Genomic DNA, 22,659 nt, shown 5'->3' on the forward strand with positions numbered 1-22,659 from the left:
TGTAACAACCTTCCCAAGTGCACATGGGTAGTTACAAGGTTGTTAGTGTAACAACCTACCCATGTGATGATGGATTTGGTTTGTTTTGTTTATTCCAATTATTGAAGCATGTATCCAATTAGGTTGTTATTACTAATTTTTAATTTTCAAATTTTTTAATCATGTTCTATATGTGGGGGGGGAGTGCACGCTGCCAAGCCTCTGCGCACGCCCTTCCCCATGAACCTACCCTTGTGCGCATCCCCTTGCGGGATGCTGCCTGCGGGCAGTAAGCTTGCGGGCTGCGGGCCTGCAGGCTGCTGTCCGTGGGCTTTAGCCTACGGGCAGCAGGCCATAGGCTTCTGTCCGTGGGCCTTGTGCCTGCAGCCTGCGCAAGTGGGCTGCATGCACCCCCCCTTGTTTTCCCTCCAGTTTAATGAAAAAAAAAAAAAAAAAAAAGGAAATTATTTTTCAAAATAGAATTTTATTATTTTGTTTTGTTTTTGGAGGATGATGATGGGTGAAGAGATTCCCTCTTTACCCACTTGCAATTAAAATGCGATTTTAATTTTATGGGCTTGGATACATGTTATCACATGCGATGTGGTGGTTCAATAATTGTAGGAATCCATGTTTTAATTTTTGGTTCACTTGCTTTAATGCCCATGCATGAAATTATATTATGATGTGATTATGGGAATGGCATTCTAATAAATGGATGGATTGTTTTTGTATGTGATACATGGGGTTATGGGTGGATGTGATGCTTCTCTCTCTTTCTCTCTCTCCCCCTTTCTTTTTTATAAACAAATGTACTCCACCCCATGGGCAGCCCAAATGGTGGGTTGGTTTCTCCATGCGGGATTTTTTTATTATTATGGAAAGAAAAGTGTATAAAATTTTTCCTAGGTTTCCATTGTAATTTTAGAGGAGTTAGGACTCCCAGGGCATGTAGATGGTGATCCACATGTGGCGCTCAAAGCTTATGGAGATGCAAGTCATCTACTTTGAAGACGTGATCGGGCGGAGGAAATGATCGAGGCGTGGCATCCATGGCATGATAAATGCACCCAAAGTTATTAGTTTTATTTTTATTGGGAGGGTTCTTTAATTGCTTCTGATAAAAATGCCGCCATCCCATAATCACTTTTAATTAATGTTGATTAATTATGTTATTTTATTCCATCCATGATATGTATGTGAGAGTTGCTTAATCCCTCTTTAATCATAATACATGTATGATATGGACTAGTCTTAATCGGTAGACATGTCCATGGTCTCCTATTGAAGATAAATGTAGAGATTGTGTGACATGCCCCGCATACGTTGACAGGACATTGCCAGGACCACTGTCACATTTATCTATATTTACCTCTATCTAGATACGTTAGGGTATGGATAGTGAGAGGGCACTGTGACAGTGGGCCATCTTTCATGATTCCATGATTCTAACTAATGCAATAGGTAAGTACATGACTTGGGTGTATGTCAGCTGATAGGATCGGGACATGACACCCAGGTGGCCAAAAATATTGGAAGCCCATGAGGCGGACAGCTTAGTCCACACTACCATGGTGTGTATAATGATTTCCGATAAGGTAAGTTATGCATGCAAGGGTTGTAGGTATCCAATTCATCTTTTGGGTTATGAGGGAAACCCAAATCATGAAAGACCATTGATGTGTGTGTGCTCAATTTATTATTTTCAATGGTCATTAATTAGCATGTGGTTATTTACTTGTGCATATGTAGATTAATATACGATGGCTGCCGTTAATTCCAACCTATTAACACTCATTAGCGAATACAAACTTAATGGTACAAACTATGTCAATTGGTACCAGAGCATTAAGTTGCTCCTGACTGCTGAAGGACTGTACATAGTTCTAGATGAACAAGTTCCTCCTTAACCCGACCCAAACGATTTTGAGGCAAATGAAGAGATGCAAGAGTTCCTCATGAGGGATTCCAAGGCATCACTCTATATCCTAGGATCATTGGGAAAGTCAGTTGTAGACTCAGTCAAGGATATACGCACTGCTGGGGGTAAAATGGATAAGCTTGCTGAATTGTTCAACGGGCAGTTGACACACGCACATTCTGATGCGGTGAGTCAAATCCATAACTCCAAGATGTCCCAGGGGACTCCAGTGATGGATCATGTAATGAAAATGATCAATCTGTTTGAAAAACTGGAATCCATGGGGACTGATTTCAGCCTGCGATACAAGACTGATGTGATCTTAGCGTCACTCACTTCTGCCTACGCACCTTTTAGGATGTCCTACAAGATGTCCGAGAAGGAGATGGAGCGCACCGAGCTTGCTAATGCACTGGTAGAGGCTGAAGCGTCCTTAAAAAAGGACAAGGCTGAGGTCAATGCAACTAAGGCAAAACCTTCTTCAAATGGGAAGAAGAAGAAAAAGGGAAGTAAGGGTAAGACCCTAAAAGCCAAGGGTGGAAAGTCTGGCAATAAAGGCAAAGGCAAGTGCTTCTATTGCAAGAAGGAGGGTCACTGGAAAAGAAACTGTCGTGCTTACCTGGCAACTTTGAAAGACAAGAAGCCGGATGAAACAGAGATTGATAAAGAAGGTACATGTGATGTTCACGTTCTTTATGAGTGTAATTTATCTTTTGAACCGACCAATTCTTGGTTGGTGGATAGTGGATCCACTGTTCACATTTGTAATGATTTGCAGGGGTTCAAGGAGACAAGGAACCTGGAAAGAAATGAAGTGCGTCTTCGGATGGGCACTGGAGTTGAGACCATGGCGTTGGCTGTGGGAACTTTTATTTTAAATTTTAGTTCTGCTAGTTTAGTTTTAAAGGATTGCTATTATGTACCCTCTTTCAAGAGAAAGATAATTTCAGTTTCAAAACTTGTTTTGGACAAATATAGTTTTTCCTTTAATTCTAAATTGATTATTCGTTTTAATAATTCCTTTGTGGCATCCGGATATATGCAAAGTGGTTTGTATTTTCTAGATTGTCCTATTAGAACGAATGTTGTTTCAAATGTTGATTTGAAACGGAAAGCAGCTCTAGTGAACTCAACATATCTGTGGCATCTAAGATTGGGTCACAAAAATGTGGACCGAATCAGTAGATTGGTGAGGGATGGGCTCTTAGAGAGTCTGAAGGTGAAACCATTCCCCACCTGTGAGTCATGCCTTCAGGGCAAAATGACCAAGAAACCCTTTAGCAATAAAGGTGCTAGAGCCACAAATCTGTTGGAGTTGATACACACTGACGTGTGTAGACCCATAAACATACAAGCAAGATATGGGTATGAGTACTTTATCACGTTCATCGATGATTACTTTAGATATGGTTACATATACTTGATGCGTAGGAAATCGGAAGCCTTTGATAAATTCAAAGAATTCCAAGCCGAGGTCGAAAGATAACTCGATAAACACGTCAAGTCCTTACGATCAGATCGTGGAGGGGAGTATCTATCGGATGAGTTTAAAGAACATCTCATATCCCAAGGGATAGTTAGTCAGCTAACTAATCCAGGCACACCACAACAAAATGGTGTATCCGAACAACGCAATCGGACCTTATTGGATATGGTCAGGACGATGCTCACTTATAGTGAGCTGCCTCTTTCTTTTTGGGGGTACGCTTTAGAGACGGTGATATATATCTTGAATAGGGTTCCATCTAAGTCTGTAGCCAAGACACCCTTTGAGTTGTGGAAGGGCTGAAAGCCCAGTATTCAACACCTTAGGGTATGGGGTTGCATAGCAGATGTGCGAAAGCAACAGACAGACAAGTTGGAATCCAGGACTTCGAGATGCTATTTCTTAGGCTACCCCAAAGGCATGATAGGCTATTATTTCTATGACCCAGTTGACCAAAAAGTCATTGTAAGTAAACATGTCACATTTTTGGAGGAAAAAATGATGACCCAGAGGTCCGAACCAGTAGTCATAAAAGAGCTATCAGATGGCTCAGAAACGTCACTTCCAGAAGTGAGACCAACTGACATACCCGCTGAAATACCAACACTTGAGGAACCTCGACGTAGTGGGAGGACTATTAGACCACCCACTAGGCTAACTCTTCTAACCGCAGAGGAAACTGTGGAAGAGTTCCACATGGTATCGGTTGAATCGGATGATGATCCGATGACATACATTGAGGCTCTAAAGGATGTTGATGCCACTAGGTGGCTGGAGGCAATGCGCTCTGAAATTGATTCGATGCATTCCAACAAGGTCTAGACTCTAGTCGATCCACCACTTGGCGTCAAGCCAATTGGATGCAAATGGATCTTCAAGAGGAAGAAGGGCGCAGATGGAAAGGTCGAAAGATTCAAAGCGAGACTGGTAGCAAAGGGCTATACCCAGAAAGAGGGTATAAACTATGAGGAAACCTTTTCACCAGTAGCGATGATGAAATCCATCAGGATTTTATTGGCTATCGCAACACACTTTGATTATGAGATCTGGCAGATGGATGTGCAGACTGCATTTCTAAATGGGTTCCTTCAAGAGGAAATCTACATGGAACAGCCAGAGGGGTTCTCTTCCTTGGAGGAAGAAAGAAAGGTGTGCAAATTACAGAGGTCCATTTATGGGCTGAAGCAGGCTTCCAGGAGCTGGAACATCAGGTTTGATCAATCAATCAAATCGTTTGGTTTTGATCAAAACATGGATGAACCATGCGTTTACAAGAAGATCAGTGGGAGGGCAGTATGTTTTCTTGTTTTATACGTAGATGACATATTGTTGATTGGTAACGATGTAGGATTCCTTTCATCAAGAAACAATGGTTATCTACAACGTTTTTGATGAAAGACCTTGGTGAAGCTAGCTATATCCTTGGGATCAAACTCGTAAGAGATCGCCAGAAAAGGATGCTAGGCTTGTCACAGGCGACCTATATAGACAAAGTCCTGGCCAGATTTAGTATGGAGAACTCCAAGAGGGGAAGTGTTCCCTTCAGACCTGGAGTCAGTCTTTCCAGATCTCAATGTCCTCAATCTCAGACAGACATTGAAGAGATGAAGAGGATTCCCTATACCTTAGCAGTAGGGAGTCTTATGTACGCTATGTTGTGTACGAGGCCGGACATTTGCTATGCAGTAGGTATGGTAAGTCATTATCAATCTAACCCTGGACGCGAGCATTGGAGTGCTGTCAAGAATATCCTCAAGTACCTGAGAAGGACTAAGGAATATTTCTTGGTTTTTGGATCTGATCAGTTATCAGTATTGGGATACACAGATTCGGATTTTCAAACTGACAAGGATGACAGAAAATCCACGTCCAGGATGGTATATCTAATGGGTGGAGGTGTCATTGTGTGGCGAAGTGCGAAACAAAAGTCTACAGCCGATTCTACTACCGAAGCAAAATACCTTGCAGCTTGTGATGCAGCAAAAGAAGGTGTTTGGCTGAGGAAATTCCTATCAGATTTGGAGGTAGTCCCTGATCTTGTCAAGGGCCCTATTCCCCTATTATGTGACAACAGAGGGGCCATTGCACAAGCTAAGGAGCCTAGGGCTCATCAGAGGAACAAGCACGTGCAGCGGAAGTATCACCTCATCAGAGAGATTATCCAGCAGGGTGATGTGAGTATCTCTAAAGTGGACACAACTGAAAATGTGTTTGATGCCATGACAAAGGATTTATCACCAGGAGTGTTTGAGAAACACATGGAGGGCATGTGTTTAAAATGTATGGAGAATTGGCTTTGATGTATAAGTGGGAGATTATTGGACAAGTGTGTGTCCATCAAACCCAGTTCAGTCCAGTTCAACCCGGTTCACCTTTGTATTGAACATTTATACATTTTAGTTTAATATTATCATATGTGATATAAACCTTTTGAGCATTATGTGTCCGTAAGTTATACTTAAAATGGTAGTCACGACTAGGGTTTGGGCTGGGCACCCTTATCATATGGTCGTCGCATTGGGTATGCCTAGACATGTGATGTCAGGGTACGAATGCGAGTGCTCACATGTTTGATGTGTGCATTGGCGAAGAATCTACTTTGTCGATTCCCTCATGTATTACTACCAGATGTAGGAAGGGATAGACATGTGTCACCGACACCCTGTACCTAAGGGAACCCTGTCACTACAAAGTGTGATCGCATTCTTTGGTTCATCAATGACTGAGACTCAAGCGAGTCAAAGCCGGTGTTCTGGGAATGCGTGAACACTTTGTGAGTGAAGGAGTTATCCAACACGGTCACCACTGCCCGATTGGGGAACACCAAGATAGAGACTGCTCAGTGCATGGTCGGATCGAATGGATCCGATGCTTTGGAAATGGTTTTGCAAAATTTATTTTACATAAAATGATACATTATTTATAGTTATTTCAAATAAAGTGTTTAATCGAGTTTTGCGGGACCCGATCAGATGCACATACGCTCTTATATGGACATGTACTATGGATTGGGGTTTGGCAGTACATGTGTACATGCCCTAGATTCCATAATGATGGTGTTGATTAGTGGGGGGATTGTATATGATAAATTGTTATCATATAGGGAGTTATTTGGAATTTTCTAATTTAATTGGCTATTTATTTAATTAATGGATTGGGTGCCAATTGTAATTATCCATTAATAATTAAATAAAAAATCTAATTAATACTTTCCCTATTAGATTCTGCTTCTTCACCAGTGTAGCACTTTGAGTTTAAACAGAATTGCCAGACTGAGAGAGAAAGAGTCAGACTCTCACTAGGGCTCTATTAAATCTATCTAGGATTTAATTAAAACCTATTATTATAAATAGGGGACCATAAAACGCAGAAGAGGAAGCTCTCCATGTTTTTGGAGTAGACACTCTCTCTCCTACGTTTTTGGTTTCTCTCTCTCCCTCTTGTGATCTCTCTTCTTCTTCTTGCTTCTCTCACCTGTGTTTGAGAGTTAGGGTTTATGAAACCCTAAATATGTGCTGAGGAGTTTGAGGGCATCTGGGATTGGCGTGTAGAACCTTGGTAGCACCATTGGAGGTTCAGATCTGTTTGCTTGGAGCGCTCATTGGAGGAAGAACCACTGTCTATTGGAGGAGCAACACTTGAGGCTCACCAGGTTAGCAGTTCTTTATTAATTCCTTCTGTTCATTGATTATTAATATTTATGAGATGCGAAAGAAACTCGAATCGATTAATTTTTGCTGCGCATTCGAGTATGGGATGGATCCCTCTTGCCATGTGATGGACTAGAGAAGAATTTCTCCGTCCCTATTGTGATAATTAATTTTATGGGACGCAATAGGGAGGGAGAAACCCTAATAGGGATGCACCAGGGTTCCCATGGGTGACCATGGAAAATCTTAAAATTTAATGGGGCACCCATGGGACACCATGGGATAACCCAGGGTGTGCAAAACCCTAATTTTTCTGTATATTGGTTTCCCTAGGGAACCATGGTTTGATCCCTGGACCATTGTTTGACCAACACTTTCTTGGTTGAATTTAAAGCTTTGAGGATTTTTATTGTTCAAATGGGTACTTGCAGGAACTAAGAACAAGGGCATAAGAAATTGAACCCATTTAGAGCTCTGCGATTAAGGCATCACAAAGGGAGATTAAGTTTCAATTTAGAGAATAAATAGAGACAAAGGCACTGAGAGAAAGGGCTTAATTAACTGATTCTTTCATGTGGGATTGTGTGGGGATGGGCAACAAGAGGAAGAAGACGACGACGGCCGATGGTTCCAGCGGCAAGGAAAGGAGTTTGTTGTTAAAAGACAGAAATGCCATTTAAATGTCAATTTAGAATATAATCATGAGCCTTTAATAAAAGAAATTAAAATGTCTAAGTTACCCCTATTAAATGGATCCTTCAGTATCCCATTACTCATTGCATATTATTCTTTTCACCATTTTGTTATTTTTCCAAATGCAACCCACCCTTGTTACATGAATAACAACCCATATAAAATATAATATTTTGAGGTCGAGTGTTTATTAGTGTGTTCACTCACCACTTTTATAAGAAGTTAGATAATACATAATCACAAGGTTGAGGGCATTTCCAACACTTTTTAATATATGAGAAGTAATTATAGCTATTTAAAGGATGTATTATTTTAGACCACGGACTCTCTTAAGTGATTAGTAGAACAGAACCTTTTTTTTTCCCATAATTTTTTTAATAGTGGAAAGTAATTATTTTTTTGAAAGTTTTGGTTCCATTTTGATCCAATTGCTTTGTTCATTTAGAGATGAAATTAACCATGTGACAGTTTGTGAACAACTTAGTGAATGACTAGTTTCCCGATTTAAATTGTGTTATAGAAGATGTGAGAATAGTAATTTTCAATTCTCGAAAGGAAATATTCTTCTCTTGGCGGAGAAGGAATCAGGAGTCGTCACATAGATTAGGAGTTATGACTCACATTAAATATGCATGACTTCATTCAAATCGGTCTGACCGTAAGATCGGGTTCAAGTCAGGTTGCGTAGACCAAGAAAAGTGTTGGACAAGCCAGTACACCCGATTAAACCAAGTTTTCTATTTATCTACTATTTTTACAAGATAATAAACACACTTAAGTAAGCATGCAACACATCATATTCTAATATATAGAAGAAATTAAATAAAATAAGAGAGAGGGTTCTCTAAGAAAAGCGGCATAGAGGAGCGCACCAATGAGATGCAATAAAACAGTATCATACATGGGAGGGCAGTCAAGTCATTTCATGTTAGGAGGAGAGAGATAGACATAGAGATGCTAGTGTACCCTACCACAACAGCTCAGAAAAATAACCGTAAACATGTTAATAGCTAATGAAACCAATATGATGTAATATTACAGAAACAAAAGAAAAATAAGAGAACAAAATGGGAAAAAAAATTGAATTAGGGGTGTCAAAACCTAGCCTGAACCGGTAAACTCGATCGAAACCAACTGAAAAACTCGGACCAAACCGAACTGATCCTTTTCGGATTGGTTTTGGGCTAGGGTAATGATGGGACTGGCTGAAAACTGGACCGTACCGAACCGACCGATATCCAAACTGAAAACTGAACCAAATGAAATCGATAAAAAATTCATTGAGTATGAAGTTATGAATAGGTGATTTGATCGATTATCCATTGATTTCAATATTAGTGAGAAAAATTTTGGTTGTAATGGGAGTTGTTATAAATCAATAAGTATGAGGTTATGAATAGGAAATTGATGTGTAACAATGCTTCCATTGATCTCCTTGTTTACTATACAAAATTAGTTGGAAATTTAAATGAATGATTTGAATATTTGATAGTAGTGTTCATTTTGTGATTTCAATATTAGTTATCTTCTCATCCATTGTTTCAATATTAGTTATCTTCACCTTATAATGATAAACAATGATTTAATTTGTGACAATGATTTTGCTACAAGCTCTATTTGTACACCCGTCTTGCAAACCTCAGCAACTCAGGAACATGACCGCAGTAGAACTCCCACCATACGTCCTTACAAGACAATTACAAAAACTTCATAAGCCTGACTTTCCTTCATACTTGAAACAAAAACTCAATGTTAGATTACCTTTCTTCATTGACTTTCTTTGGCAGAAGGAGGACAGAATGAAGACATTCTTTCACTCTTTTAGTACGTCAATAGATGAGTCTCCCGCTCTCGAGTAGTAAGCGGTTGAGCGGGATGAGCTGCCTCGTTTTCCGCAAGAGATCGGGGGATAGGTTTCCCCGAGCCTCCCCTGGGGGCGAGTCTCAACTCGAAGCCCGTCGTGTGGGCCTCCCTCTTCAGATTCTGAGGAATGTACAAATTTGCGCTCAGAATCTGAATCGCAAAATGGAAATGCTAGAGGCGGCTTGTCTGATTCCATCACTCCATTTGTCCATTGATTTCAATATTAGTTATCTTCCCCTTGCAATTCATTCCACTTGCTCCGATTACAATATGAACACATCAAATGATTTAAAGTGTTTTTACCAAATCTTTCCTCACTATAGGTTATGTGTGTATGATTCCATTATGGTTTAAGCCCGAAAACAAACCAATCTAAACCGATATTAACCCGATACTAAAAAAACTGAAATAAATCAAAACCGAATCGCATCGAAACCGAAGTTTCTTAATAGTTTGGTTTTGGTCTCACTCATTCCCTAACTGAAACCAATTCAGACCAAAAACGGGCCGAACCGACTGTTACCCCCTATATTGAATGAAGCATGGTGAAATTCCTAAAATATACTTATATGCAAAAAATGCAGCCCAACACGCAAAATAAAATAATGAAAAATCACATAATGGAAAACTAACCTATTCTAGCATGGATTATATAAGAAATATAGAAAACATTAAAGAAAAAAATAAAAATATATACAAATCCGTGTTCAAAAACCTTAAATCCCTAGAATATAAGTATACATAGAATAATACTTATAAATGCAAAATATAATGTAAATGAGTATTGAAAGTATGAAGAACATGAGAATGATGTTAAATATGCAAAATCTTGACTATCGTACTGAATCCATTCGGATGAAGTGGTGATCAGTATGCCTCTGGATATCCAAGCCGTTGTGGATGCTTTAAGCGGTCAACCAGATTATGGTGGTGGTCACCTGGATGGACGTCAAGTCAAGATCATGATTAGGGTTTTGTGTGTCCTTTTAAGTGATTTTTGGGGCACATTTGCACTAATCCTCAAGAGAAGAAAAGAAGAAACACTAAAAGAGAAAACAAGAAGAACAGAGGAGTGGAAGTGCATTGGTTCATATCCAACCATCATTTCAAGGTGCATTGAATCTCTATTGAAGAGAGTTGAAAGGTTGGTGAGCATCATTGAAGTCTTTGATGAGTTAATGTAATAAAAAGCCCTAGAGGAGAAAAGAGAAGGAAGAAGGGAAGAAGAAAAAGAGGTCCCAACTATTCTAGCATCTCTTGTGAAGCTCCACTGTTCATTCATAGCTTCTCCAGATACTAGGAACAAGACAAACAGGGTGGTAAGTGTCACATCCTGGCTTTGTTATTTTTATTTTGTGCATCCATATATGTTCATATGCTAGTTCTAGGTTTTATTTGTCGAATTTCTATACTAGAAATGAAAAAATTGTTGGGCAATCTTACAAGCCCACTTGAATTTGTATCTGAGGTTGTTCAGTTGTAGCTGGACACACAATCATTGTATCACCTCATTGTTGAGGCAATGTAAACCTTGGATTCAAAGTCCTTGCTCTTACATTGTTAGAGTTGAAGTAGGTGTAGAGGTACCTGGGCCATTGCAGCGGTCGAAATAATGTCTCGTACTAGGTATAATACGAAACTCTAGTTAGGGTATTACCTTGTGCACATAGGTAGCTTGCCGAAGCAGGTATATCTTTGTGTTGTGGATGCGTGTTATGTTGGATATTGAAGTGATGTGCTGTAGGATGGGTATGCACACCGGGTAGACCTTGTCACAAAATTGTGTGACTGTCTATGGTTGAGAGGAAAAGGTGTGTCACACGACTGTGTGTGCCAATTGGTAAAATTGGGAGTGCCTTAGCCAGTTAAAACACTCTATTGCTAGTTTCAAGAGTGATTCCAAATATAGTATGTTCCAATGGGACAGTTTCATGATATCAACTCAGGGCATCATTAAGTATCTTAGCTCTTGGCAGCAAGTTTGGGTGAGTGTTAGAGTGTTTACCCAGATCACTGGTAAGCATCGAATGATTGAATCACAACAATTATGTGATTCTGAATTTCATTCCTACAAAGCTACACAGATATGGGAGGTTTAACATTCCTAAGGAAAATGATGGCTCAGCTAATCCTCCAGCTAAAAGAAAACAGTGTCCCTCCATTTTCTTCTATTTGCACAAACAATGTAAAATCAAATGGTGAGACATGTTGTATCATTTTTGTAGGTTTGAGGACAAAGAACCTCAAGGGAAAATAGATTTTGCTTCAAAATAGGTAGTCTCTCACATTGAAGACAATGACAAAGAAGTTAAGAAGTTAGCTTATATTGTTTATAGAATTTGGGTTGTTGAACAACAAGAACTTTCATCTGTTTCATCGTGATAAATAAATTGGGCAAGAGATTGTTGTCTGGTCATGTAGCGCCTGCACCAGCACATGAGCCAATGAGAGGACACACAAGGGGATCTACCTAAGTGGGATTTTTTTTATTTCACTAGAGGCTGAACAAGAAATTCATGTTATCTTGTGTTTGGCATAGGAACTACACAATCAATTAGCGTTGTTTTTTTTCCTAATTTTATAAGGCTATATATGACATCATTTTCAAGTCGGCTAAGAAGAAGTGGTGATGTGGTCAGCAATTGGGGAATGTGTTTAGCAATTTTTTTTTTTTTTGGTAATAAACGAAATAAATTAACTAAAAAAAGAGATGTCAATAATATACAACTTGTGGCTAGTACTTCTGGCTGTTATAGCCAAGTCATTAACAACCTGAATACATGCCCTGTTTCACTTACAAAAACACATATTAGAAAAGGATTTCAAAATATTCTTGATGTCCCATAGATCAATAAACACTTCCCATGTCCATTGAAGAGTAGACTAGGTGAGCCATTCAATCAGATTAATGTAGTCAGTCCAAATGTTGAGAGGATCGCCACCCAATGATCCTATTTACTGTAGTCCGAGGAGTAGTCATTTTGCTTCTACCTCTTGAGCTGAACCTAAATAGCCAAAGTCCAAACAAGCACATATGGATTTTTTTTTTATTTTTTTATGAATAATAATAACTGCCCAACCAGTCTCTCCAGAGTCAGGTGGAAAACTGCCATCACAAATGTCGATCAGCGAGTCTGGCTGTATAAGTGTCAGTATATCCCGAACTAAAGGTGAAGGAAGTTCAGGATTAGGTTCAAGTTGAAGGGTAAGGGGATAACGGCCTAAGTCTCCAATCCATCTATTCACATTGCGAATTATTCTAAGTGGGTTGGGGGCTGTATGTGATACCCAACAACGGTTACGTTCTATCCCAATTAAATATCAGGTAATGGAGTAGATGAATAAAAAAGTTTTCTTGTCAGCGATTTGGTTTGGGGAAGAAACAGTCATAGAGAATAGGAGGTCTAGGATGGAAGAACCTTAGAGAAATTCAGTCCATAAACCTAGCAATCCTGTTCCCAAACATGCTTTGAAATATCGCAAGAAAGGAATAAATGCCATGGGGTTTCCTGGTGTAAACCACAAAAACACAGTGATCCGAAATTTTTAGGAATTGGCATAGGATACTACGTGTACCTATGCCATCACGAAGGATCTTCCAGAAGAATATCTTGAATTTTGGGTGTATTTTGAGGTTCCAAATTATACGCTGAAGTCCCTTATAATGATATAATGAAGACGGAAGGGGATGATAATAGCCTTGCAACCACTTTAGTAGTGAGATTCCCTAATTTTGTGGGCAAAAAAGAAAATCCTCATGAGGGTGATTTGACAACGGAATTTGGAGGAGTTGAAGGGCTGTGGTGGGTGAAAAAAATAGAATGAATGAGAGAAGAATTCCAATTTCTTCCACACATAAGTTCTAATAAGAAATGGTTTGGTGGCCGCTGTTGATTCAGATGTTGAAAGTAGGGAGGAGATATTTTAGGAATTCAGTGACAATCCCAAATCAGGATATTAGATACTATCCCTACCTTCCAACGAATCATTTTCTGCAAAGAGGATAAAATGTGAGATATACTACCCCAAATCCATGACCCTCTTCTTGATTTGTAGTCTAGGTTCAATGGGGAAGAGTTGGGGTAGTATCGAGCTTTAAGGATTTGAATCCAAAGGGACGAGGGGTTTGTTAAGAGATGCCACCCAAGATAGAGGAGAAGAGCTTCATTATGGATAGAGGATAATCGGAAACCTAAACCTCCAGCTTCCTTGTGCTGACATATAGATTTCCAAGAAATGAGAGGAAGTTTCTTATTGGGATAAGTCTCTCATCTCCAAAATCTAGCACTTAAAAGGATGGAATGCCCTACTTAGGTCAGAAGAGAGGACTTCCAATTAGACAACTTTTTCTGGATTTTGAAAATAATGTTATTAAAATGGGACTCCTTTTCCTAGAGGGGTAGATTGGGGTACTGAGGTAAATAGAAGAGGAAGACATTTCTTTTAAATGTAAACGGTTATAGATCTAGGATCTCAAACCAGAAGGAGTGTTTTTGCTAAAAACACCACTTTTATGCCAACTTATGGAGAATCCAGAAATGTCTTCAAAGAGTTTGAAGATAGCCCGGATGGTATCAATATCTTCCAAGGAAGCTTGGCTGAAAATCAAAGTATCATCTGCAACTAGGAGATGTGTGATTTCAGGTGCATTACGCAAAACTCGGATCCCTTTACAGAAATTTAACTCGCAATAAGCATCAAGTAAACAAGACTTGCCTTCCATGAAAATAATAAATAAATAAGGGCTAATAGGATACCGTTGTCTAATCCCACGCGAAGGTTCAAAAAAATCAAAATCACCACCATGTAGTTTAATAAAGAAGGACACAAAAGACATGAGGTAGTTCATGAGATCACATCATTTATAGGAGAACACGAGAAAGAAATGATGGCCCTAATATAACCCCATTCCAACCGGTGATAGGTCTTGGACATGTCAAGTTTTATCGCTACCCATCATTGTTTTCCTTTACAATATCTAATGTAGTGGAGGATATCATGGGTAATGATTATGTTATCTGAGATCTATCGGCCTTTAACAAAAACCGACTGAAAAGGGGAAATAATGTCATTCATTAACCCGCGAAGTTGATATGCTAGAAGCTTAGAGATGGTTTTATAGGTTACTGTACATAGACTTATTGGTCAAAAGTCCTCAGGGCTTAATGCATTCTCTTTCTTTGGGATAAAGGTGATTAAGGTGTGATTTGTTCCGTCCCTTGAGTAAACAAAGAGGTGACAAAGGTCATGATATCAGCTTGCAAAAGGTCCCAATTCTTATGGTAAAAGATGGAGGAAAACCCATCATGACCAGGTGCTTTATATGGTCCAATACTGAAAACTGCATCTGTGACCTCCTCAATTGAAGGAAGTGATGTGAGATCAACATTTTCAGTGTCAGAGATGGCAAGTGACAACAATAAAAAGTAGGGCTAAGGGTTTAGAAGATGTAAGAATGCAGGAGAGAAGATTAGAGAAAACTTTTGCAATGAGATTCACATCTGAATCAAGTGTACCATCATTGTCCCTGATGCAATCAATGTGACGGACCTTATTATGAAAGTTGGTAACAGAGTGATCAAAGCGAATATTTTGATCTCCTTGAGAAATATAGAGGTGTCGTGATTTTTGAAACTAGAAGATATCTTCTGCTTCAAAAACCCAATGGAGAGTGGTGGTAATATCTTGCATCTAGAAAATAGTATCTGGAGAAAGATCTTGGTTCTCCAAATCAGCCAATTGGAGGAAGAGAGTCTCTAAAAGAAGAAATGTTTCCAAAAATATGACGATTCTGGAAGTGAAAAAGCTTCTTATTGGTGGAAGAAAAAAAACCAGTTTTAAGAATAATAGGTTTATGATCCGAACCAAAAGAAACTAAGGCAGTAAGGGAAATCTGCTTCCACCAAGACATCCCATATGGGATAATGCTAAGCAGAGATCCAATTTTTCCTTGACTAGATTTGGAATTTGCTGTCTATTTGACCAAGTAAATCGTGTTCCATTCAAGGGAATATTAGAGAGGTCAAACGAAGATATAATATCATTGAGATCCAAGGCAACAAAATTGCAAGGTGAGGCTAAAGATCCTCCCGGTTTTTCATCCGGGTGTAGTACCTAGTTGAAATCTCCTATCAGAATAATAAAAGGTAAAGAAAGGTTGGTAACAAAGTTAAAAACATATGGACTCTTGGTTGGAGTCCATATGTTTACGCTTCTTGCAACCAAAGGAATCCTACCCTTCAGATTGGGTATGGGTGGGATTTATGGTAAAGGAATTGGAAGGGTGAGTTGTATCTGGTCTGTATAGTTGTGGAATGTAGAAAGAGGCTAGGAATGACTTTAGGACCTTCACAGTGACAAAGGAAAACAATGAACAACAACTCAATACATGGGCCTATATCAACCTATTTTACATGCAACAGAATTTCCACATGGGCTTGCATATCTAGGCCTGATCAAGCTAGTGTTTTGCGGTGTGAACTGCTAACAAGTCAAGTGCACCCACCAGGATTTTAACGAATTTAAGCCTGATCCTATATATATGTCTTGGGGGAGAGTTCTCTGTGGGGGAGCACAGAGGCCACTTACGCACAGCAGTCAACGAGAGCATGCACGCTGGCATCTTGGGGGGCAGGATTTTTACTTTTCAGGAGCGTCGGGGTGGTCATTTTGCCCTACTGTGTCTGGGCGTAGACCCTGTGTCTCCCACAGAGAACTTTTCTACATGTCTCACCAATAGTTAAAATAAAAATGAAAAAAATAAAAAAAAAGCATTTGTTCGTTATAGATGTACATTAAATGGTTCAAAATAAATGGTCAAACATTTTGGAATGTCCTTTTGATTGATCTTTTGTGCCTGAGATTTAGAGAAGAAGAGATTGAATAGATGTTAAAGTTCTAGAGAGGCCCACATGTTGAAGGCCAACCCATTAACATCAGAGTTGCAGGTTTCAGTTTTTTCAACCAAGTAGCACATCTGTGTGCTTGGGCTGGGTCGAAGCCCATTACTTGCTGAGGGAGGTCCAAAATTCGAGCCCAGCCCAAATTAAAAGAGAGTGCGTGTGGAGGTAGTGGGACCTCACATATTTCTAGATTCTATGAATACACCTTATACAAGTGTGACTCGCTCGCAGGAAGAAGGAATGGCAGTTTACGTAATTACATGTCAAAATGAGATCAATGTTGGGAATGGGTGACATGCAGTTGGATATCAAAACAGCCAACGCAGACTCAGACTAGGGAGTGAGGCACAACCATAGGTGGCCTTGCACAATGAAAGCACGTGCAGGAACATCAATATGGATGAGATTTTTTATTTTATGAAGGTGGGATGGTAATTTTGCACGTTCTTGTGACAGCATAAGAGACACGTGACTAGGTAGTGTTCTTTTTTCCGTTTTATATTTAGCCTATTAGCAATATGGATTTAGGTATGGGCGTCGTATTGACCATATTGGTTGATACATATTCATTATAGTAGCCAATATATACCGATATTGGCGGTGATCGATATCGATACGACATCAGTACATATCGGCTGATACTATCAAAGAATGCTTTTCAGTCAAAAGTGAATTTTTTATTGGAATCGGTTTGATATGATTGATATGTATAAGTATCATGGTACATCATAGTACCATGCACACAATAGCTCACACATGTATTGCGCTAGGGGTGAAACAGGGCCAGGTTGGGCCAGGTGTGTTTTTTAAAATCCCAGCCCAACCCTGAGTCCTGTTAGCTCAGCCCAAGCCCAGCACTGCCCTCAGGTCGGGCTGAGATAACTCAGCCCAGATCCAACCCTGTTGGGCTCAGCCAACCCATCCCAGCCCAAATTGAAACTGATCGGTTCGAACTGGGCCGGGTTGACCCTGATTGACCCTGATTTTTGTAAGGACAGGGTTGGCCTTGATTGGACTGATTTTTTTTCAGTGGTCATGTTGCAGGTGCACTTTCTTTATGTACCATACTAATTCAACAATTTTCAATAAAAATATCCTTTGGTACCTTAAAGCATAGTAGGGGGAAGCTTTTAATTCATCATCATAGTACAAATAAAACCAAACAATAACCAAAATGAAAATAAGAAGCCATTATTGCAGCAGTATGCAACATAGAAATGAAAATAAGAAGCTACCGCTTCCACAGTTCCATATTTCTGACCAAACTATGAGAAAGACAAATAAAAGCAAAGGAATTATATTTAAAAAATTCAAATGCAGATGAATAGAAGAAAGGTGTACCAAGAAACCAAGAGAAACAACAAGAGAGAGAGAGAGAGAGAGAGAGAGAGAGAGAGAGAGAGAGATTTTTTAGTGTTTTACCTAAGGGGAGATTGGGGAAATGAAGCGGTTCTCTTGATAGAGGTTCTCTTGAGTTACAGAAAACGAGATGGAGATAAAGATTCTCTTGAGTTGCAAAAAATGCAAAGGTCCTCTTGAGATTGGGAAAACACAGAGGTGCTCGAGTTTCACGAGTAGTTTGTCGACGCTAAGCTCTGAGTAGTTCGTCAGCTAGCACTCCAAAAGCAAACGGTGGAAACACAAAGGCTTAAACAAAACCCTAGAAGACTAGAATACTTAAACGAAATGGGAAAACCGAAAGAGATCAAAATAGTAACCTAGAAGGCTAAAATCCTAAAACGGTAAAATCAGGTTCGGGTAAGGCCGGGCCAGGCTCAGCCCGAGGCCTGAACCCTAGCTCGGCCCATCCATGACCGTGGACCTAAAAAATTGAACCCTAACCCACCCTCAGGGTTGGAAAATTCAACCTAGGTCCTGTTCAGGCTCAGGGCGGACTCGGGCTGATAGGGCCAAACTTACACCCCTATATTGCGTTGAAATGGATACGTGTATTAAAAGGGAAATGATGTTACGCTCACAACCTCGAAAATAGGATACATGAAAAAAATCATTGGATTGGGATTTTGTCAAACGAATTAATAAAATCCAAAAATACGTATAAACCTTCCAATCCTGTAGGAAATTTTCTATGTTTGTTTTCTTTTGGTTCTATTTGGTTGCAACAGAAATAACGAGAAGAAAAGAAAAGTGAAATCAACAATACAGAAGGGTAAATTTGCAAAACATTAGGATCTTCTTCTGTCACTGTGAGGGATGTCATTACCCTCTCATGCATGATGGTATAAATAATTTCAAAACATATTAATTTTGTAATCATCATTCTATTTTGCAATTAAATTGCTTTGATTTAAAAAGTAAAATATATTTACCAAGTAGGATAAGAGTTTTAAGTTTACCATAGAACCATATGATTACAAAATTTCCTTTTTCTTTTCAGAAGTGACTTCACTTCCTTTTGCATGCAAGAACAGGTTATGTCACGTAAGGTCAACTGGTAGAATAGGATGGTGAGTTTGCCGTCTACGCTAATAAGGAAAGATTGAAGAAGTCTGACTTCACCCGTACTCTGTAGCGAAGTTCATTAGATCTAGTGTAGGTTCAAATTTGAAAGATATCTACAACGATGTGTCCTCTATGTTTAATATATTCACTAGTTCAGTGTTTTGTTTTATCGGTATTTTGAATCTATAGGGGATTGTTGGATTTTTAATTGTATTTAAAATTAAAGATTAAACACGTTTTTGTTGGATTTGTTAGAGGGTTATGTCATTTCCTAATAGACACCTAAATAGCCAATGGATGTCTATTGGAAGACTTGATTGAATGGATAATAAATAAGCCTTATGGGGAAAGACACATGTTTTCGTGCATATCTCTTGGAGACATCCCGTAGTGGTGTCTCCTCCTCTCCTTTGTAAAGAGAGGAGGTCTTGCTCATTCTCTAACAATTGATTTTGAAAACATCTTTAAAAGCATTTCTTGTTTATGTTTTCTTTCCTACCGTAGTCGGTCAGTGTCGATGAGTTAGTGAATATAGCCTTCGGATGCCCTTTGTAATCACATTTGGAACTGCAACCTATGTGATTAGAGAGTTGTTTTATCTTAGGGGTATAGATGCATGGTCAACCCGGATTGCAGAATTGTGGCATCTAAAAACCCTAAGGAGAGCATTGTTTGATGCAACTCAACTCTACCATTTATATATTGTTTGGGTTACACGAGAGAACTTGTATTGTTGATACGGTGCGATACTATCTGCCATACCAATCAGGTAAGTCTTGTGTTTACTATTTCTTTTGTAATCATATTGTCTATAAAAATTTGAGGAAGCAAATTATATCATACTTGGAAAACCAGGTTTTGACTCGGCTGAGTCACCCTAGTCGAGTCAAAAAATCATGAAACCTGGTCAAGAGTCGTGAAGACTCGCCAGGCTTAGAAAATGATGATACGCAGTCCTGGACAATCCAATTTTCCATTGATTCAGTAGTTTTGTCCAAGTCAAAAAAAAAATCACCGAGTTTTGTCATTTATCATTGCAAATTTGTGTTAATGTCATAGTTGATGGAAAACTCAATTAGGACCTATAAATTATGTTTGGGCAACTAAGTTTTCTCCACACGAAAATTGCAGCCTGGACATCTCATCCAATTGTTAGTTGTTTTTTTTTTTTTTTTACTCCGAATATTCTTTGGGACTCGGGACAACCCCTAGCATTTTATTAACAATAAAAACACTAGAGAATCAGAATACAATGGGGGGGGGGGGGGGGACATTCCCGCCTTACCCCAACCCTCGCCATAGTGGCTAACATCACCCAGCTCTCTCTAAGCTCAATCCTTACCCCCACACTATTTTCTTATGACAGGTAGGCCTAGTGCATCTTCCCGGATTATCCGTAGTAACTCACGTGGGAGTTCATTTTCTATTGCAAAAATCATGTCTTCCTTTCTGTTAGATGCATAGTTTGCAAGCCAGTCTGCTGCCCTATTACCTTCTCTGTACATAAAAACCACAGTCACCTGCGTTTCTTGCATCAGGGATAACATCTCATGGAAACAGTACCAAGCCCTCCAAGAATTACATTGCTTGCTCATAGCACCCCGTACAATTGTACTTGAATCTGAGTTGACATACATATTATTGAGTCCCTTCTCCCTACAAAGAAAGAGACCATCCACTAGAGCTCTCATTTCAGGTAAATTATTGGTGCATTCACCATAAAACTTGGCGCAGGCTGCTACTACTCCTCCCTCACTGTTTCTAATAATAGCACCTCCACCCCCCATTCCTAGGTTCCCCCTGCACGCCCCATCAATATTCAGCTTGACAGAAACAAATGGTGGGCACCAATAGACTAGGATTGGGGCCTTGACCACGAGGGGCTGAGACGCTAACCCAAAAAATTGCAGCACCAATGAATCTTGAAAAGAAGGGGGTTTGAAACGTTGGGTAAAAGGTATTTCATGGATCCATCCTCTGATCACCTCTACAATGGATCGAGCAGGTCGGGCCTTCTCTCCATTTCTCCTGTTATTTCTTTCTCTCCATAATTCCCAGACAATGAATAAAGGGATTAAACCCTTAATGACACCACACAGGCTTCTACTGTTAGCATTGCCCTACCAAAATAATAGCCTGGTTCTTACTTCCTGCAAAGCTATGTTCTCTATCTGCATCAATCTTGAGTAGAAATCCCATACTTTAGTGGCAGTTCCTCCCCATACTAAGCAGTGAGAAGCCGTTTCTATCCTTGGTGCACCGCAACAATGGCATTTCGACGCCAAAGGAATTCCCAGCCTCATTATGGAATCATCAATGGGCACCCTTGCACACAACAGCTGCCATGCAAAGAATCCAATTTTCGTTGGGACTGCCTGGTGCCAAACCCATTTTGCAAAAGGCCTCTCCACATTAGGCTGCCTGATTGCCTTCCACGCCGATTTCAATGAAAACACTCCAGATCTTACCGAATCCACACTAGCCTGTCCTCAGATTCTGAAAGATTGATCTTCACAAACTTCAGTTCATCCTGTACCTGATGAGCATCAATTTTTTGTAGCACTTCTTGGTCCCAATTGCCATCTCCATTCCAGTCGTCCTTTACCCACAGGTCAAGGTTGAGATTGTGAGCTCCATCTACCTAGTCCAGCAGGGCCCTGAACCCAGACCAGTTATCCAACCAAAATAACACTTCACCTCTACCTACCAGCCCTCTCGAATTTAAGAACATGAACTCCTTTAGATTTACTGCGCGACGCCAGGAAATAGTTCCTGTCATTCTATAAGAGGCCAGCGCCATGTGTTGTTTCTTCAGGAATTTAGCTTTAAAAAAAACCGACCATAAGGACTCTGTAGTGAAAACTCGCCATAGCCCTTTCAGCCGTAGGGCTTGCCCGATATCCTCCAATTTTCTCACACCAAGTCCACCCTCATCCATAGGCCAACACACCTTTTCCCAGCCTACCCAGTGGTGTCGGTTTCCCCACTCCGATTCCCCCCATAAAAAGTTTGCACACAGGCTGTCAAACTTATGCATAATTGATCTTGGAATGTCTAGAGAAGCAACGACGTGAATAGGCATTGAAGAGAGCCATGCCTTAAAAGAATCATTCTCCCTCCTGAAGATAGCAACTTTCCTTTCCACCCCGCTATTTTCTTTCTCATCTTTGCCAGAAAATCTTCAAAATAACTGACTCGCAGCCTTCCTGCATACAAAGGCGCTCCTAGATATATTAATGGCAGTTTTTTCCTTTGGTACCCCGTTACCGCCTCTATCACTCGACATCTGTTCTCTGGCATTTTGTCACCCACCACGAAACAGCTCTTTGTTTTGTTTACCAGCTGCCTAGATGCCCCTTCATATCTTCCAATAAAGCCCATTATTTGCTTTAGAGGTTTTTTTAGGCCCTTTGCGAAAATGATAGTGTCGTCCGCAAATAAACTGTGTGAGACGCCTGGGCACGCCCTTGGGACTTGGAAGAACTTGGCTTGCCCTTCAATAAATAAAGATCTCAACCCTCTACTCATCATCACCTCTTCAGCCATGATAAACAAAGCCGGTGATAATGGGTCTCCCTGTCTCACACCCCTTGAGGACTTGAAGAAACCCGAAGGTCCTCCATTTAGCACCACTGAGAACCAACAATTTTTGACAGTTTTCTTAATAAGCTCAATCCACTCCGCTACAAAATCAAACCTTTC

General features: G+C 39.9%; 1 long non-coding RNA gene across 1 annotated transcript; it reads right to left on the bottom strand.

Moving 5' to 3' along the window:
• Window positions 1–9,570: 9,570 nt before the first annotated feature.
• Window positions 9,571–17,866, bottom strand: LOC122650768. Its single transcript, XR_006331422.1, has 3 exons — window positions 17,854–17,866; window positions 16,716–16,718; window positions 9,571–9,676 (listed from the first exon to the last, which is right to left on the bottom strand). It is a non-coding gene; the product is annotated as an uncharacterized LOC122650768 (long non-coding RNA).
• Between the last annotated feature and the right edge of the window lie 4,793 nt (window positions 17,867–22,659).

Source organism: Telopea speciosissima, chromosome 2 (assembly GCF_018873765.1).
Source record: "Telopea speciosissima isolate NSW1024214 ecotype Mountain lineage chromosome 2, Tspe_v1, whole genome shotgun sequence".
NCBI classification, from domain to species: domain Eukaryota; kingdom Viridiplantae; phylum Streptophyta; class Magnoliopsida; order Proteales; family Proteaceae; genus Telopea; species Telopea speciosissima.